Source organism: Octopus bimaculoides, chromosome 2, assembly GCF_001194135.2.
Source record: "Octopus bimaculoides isolate UCB-OBI-ISO-001 chromosome 2, ASM119413v2, whole genome shotgun sequence".
Taxonomy (NCBI): domain Eukaryota; kingdom Metazoa; phylum Mollusca; class Cephalopoda; order Octopoda; family Octopodidae; genus Octopus; species Octopus bimaculoides.
The window spans coordinates 1,517,400-1,520,559 of NC_068982.1; the positions used below are offsets into that span (position 1 = coordinate 1,517,400).

The 3,160-nt window shown below is 33.8% G+C and overlaps 2 protein-coding genes across 10 annotated transcripts in view; one reads left to right on the forward strand and one right to left on the reverse strand.

Moving 5' to 3' along the window:
* Nucleotides 1-1,882, forward strand: part of LOC128250371 (uncharacterized) — a 70,592-nt gene extending 68,710 nt beyond the window's left edge. The window contains exon 2 of the transcript XR_008266405.1: nucleotides 218-1,882. The gene's annotated coding sequence lies outside the window, so the exon portion shown is untranslated. The remainder of the gene's footprint in view (nucleotides 1-217) is intronic.
* The window catches only part of LOC128250374 (uncharacterized), a 144,666-nt gene that overhangs the window by 123,195 nt on the left and 18,311 nt on the right, over nucleotides 1-3,160 (reverse strand). The window lies entirely within an intron of this gene.

Below are 3,160 nucleotides of genomic sequence, written 5' to 3' on the forward strand. Positions count from 1 at the left end.
ATATATATATATATATATATATACATACTAAGTCAGCGCTAGAAGAAAAACGACCATCTTCGGTTTCAAGACGAAAAGTGTTCTTCCATCAGGATAATGCTCGGCTACATACAGCGAGGATGACGTTCCAAAGGCTGGAGCGGTTTGAATGGGAAACGATGCTCCACCCACCATATTCACCGGACATTGCTCCATCTGATTTTCATTTATTCCGCAGTGTTCAAAATCGTTTGGACAGAAAAAAATATGAATTCTATAGAGGAAGTCAGAACAGTACTGGAGGAGTCCTATTTGTCACAGCCAACTGAATTTTGAAAGAAAGGCCTACCAACCCATCCAGAGAAGTGGAAGAGCATTGTAGAAAATGAAGGGGAGTATATTTTGGATTTAAAAAGAATTTGTTTATCTTAATTTTGAAAAATAGGAAGTATAAAAAAATCGCATTATTTATGGGATGACCCAATATATCCATCCATCCATCCATCCATCCATCCATCCATCCATCCATCCATCCATCTATCTATCTATCTATCTATCTATCCATCTATCCATCTATCTATCTCTCTCTCTCTATCTACCTATCTCTCTCTCTCTCTCTCTATCTATCTATCTATCTACCTATCTATCTCTCTATCTATCTATGATGGTTGTCTACCCTTATGCAGAGTCTGACCACCCCCTGTACCTACACCTCAGATCCATCATGGCGTCTGTTTTGGCTTTTTAAATCAGACAATGTATTGAAAAGACACCCACACAGATTGCATGTCTGCTTTGGACCACCAAGAGCTGCAGTTAAGTTCTGATCTTTGTGGATCTTAAAATGTCTTTTGAAGCCGCCGTATGATCTACAGACCTTACGCCATACACGGCATTGGAAGGTGTGCACAGATATATAGGCAGAATAGTTGGTGAAGGTTCACTTTTCATTAGTCCACAAATCAGGCTTGAGATACACACACACACACACACACACACACACACACACACACACACGTATCGATATAAATAGATTGATCGATTGATAAATCTGAAACATTCTAAATGGATTTTAGCATAGGGTTTTCACAGCATGTAACGTGCAATCACGTATCCTTGTAAATACTCAGAGTGAGGATTAGTTATTTTAGTTTAACGTTCCTATTCACGTAATAGAAAGGGACGGTCGGTTGTGAAAATTATATAAAGTAGTGACAAAGAAAATTATATAAACGCTGTCGATTCCTGTCCTTTAAACTCTCTAAAATATGTAACTGCAGATGTTTAAAATGATGGTAATCATTCTGGTCAATAAAATGAAAATGATATTACACATCGACCAATGGCACCGGTCTAGCGCCATACATTGTTTCTGTTAATGCTTCGTACACTAAAACTTACAAAGCCAGTTTAATATATGATTTTCTTTAATTTTATTTACTTATATTTTCCTGCAAATAGCCTCTCAGAATTATCTCAGAATGATACTATATTCTCATGCTAATAAATTTACAAACTATCTACATTTAGCAACTTATACAGTGCTACTTCGGCATTTGTGATTAGCATTCGTTGATGAATCCCAGCATAACTCTAATCTGCTCGGAATTATTTCTCGTAATACGATCAACTGACTATAAACTTTTATATTTCAACACACACTTTTAATGAAATATGTATTAAATAGCTTAACGCTAACCTAATTAATTTTTGCATTGTAGATGGTGAGATGGAATACCAGAATTCTGTTATGTGTACGTCCAACACACTGATGCACTTTTGAAGTAACTCATGCACTAAATATACGAACAATTTGTGACTTGGTATAATAAACAAATTCATCTGTGTCAAATAAGCTTTCATACGCCGGGTTTATCCGATCTTAGGAGGTCAAAAAGTTTCATGGATGTTTACAATATAGCTTTTGCAAAAGAATGAGACGTAGAAATAACTTATTTTTTATTTACTAAATATATATCTGCGCAGATTCTGTTGATGTATTGATAATTACTTCTTCAGATGGAAACAAAATTCACGTTTCATATCCTTAAAACAAATTTACATTAAAACCCATAATTTTCTCAAAATTTGCGAACTATGTTTTCATCAGGAGAAAAAAAAACAGTTTCTCTTCCATTCCTCTCTGAATGAAAATTATTGATTTTTGTTTACTCCGAAGAACGCATAATATATGCGAAAGGAAATGTTGACATCTTTTGCATCAAAAGTAATGGGAACATATATCAATCTAGCTTTTAAACAGTGTCACAGTCGGGACTCATTAAGGGACTGTTATTTTGTTATTCACCACTACGCACAACATCCCCAATCATTTTGATAACGATTTTAGATTTATATATTTTTATGTTGATAATATTCAAGAAACGTAAACTACGCCAAACCGTTATGAGCAGAATTATTTAGAAGACATTTTCAATTAGATTTACTAATGCCCAATCTGGCAATACTTCAATTGATGTCTTGAAATATTTTCAAAATATGCGAAAATAGAACAAAGAAAAGATATTTATATTCGGAGGTAGTTTGAAGCTTTAAAAGGTGAGGACGAAAAGTATTGAATCACTTTTTTACTCTTCAGCGCTCATCTTAAAATATTTGCAAATCAAGATTAGTGTAATATTTATTCGTATAGTTTTAATATTTCATGCATAAATACGTGCGTCTATCTATCTATCTATCTATCTATCTATCTATCTATCTATCTATCTATCTATCTATCTATCTATCTATCTATCTATGTCTCCCTCCCTCTCTTTCGATATATATACATATATGTATGTCTATAAATATAATTATATAAATACACAACACACACACACACACACACACACATATATATATATATATATATGTACTTCTTTTAAAATCAGGGGTTACACGTCCTTCAAAGTTTCGGCCTGCTAGCTTTCAACAGACTATGGTTAACAGCCACATGAACGCTAGTGAAGGCGAGCAGGTGGAAGCTTTCATGTCATTCTCATTCGTGTTCTAGTAAAAGTGATAAGTATGACAAAAATGTCAATAAGTATTGAGACTCTTCGGTCTAATATTAAATTGTTTTTATTATAACGCTTATAACCCGATATAAAAACAAAGAAACACACACACAACACAAACACACGCATATACACATATACATGCGTATATTACACATATATAT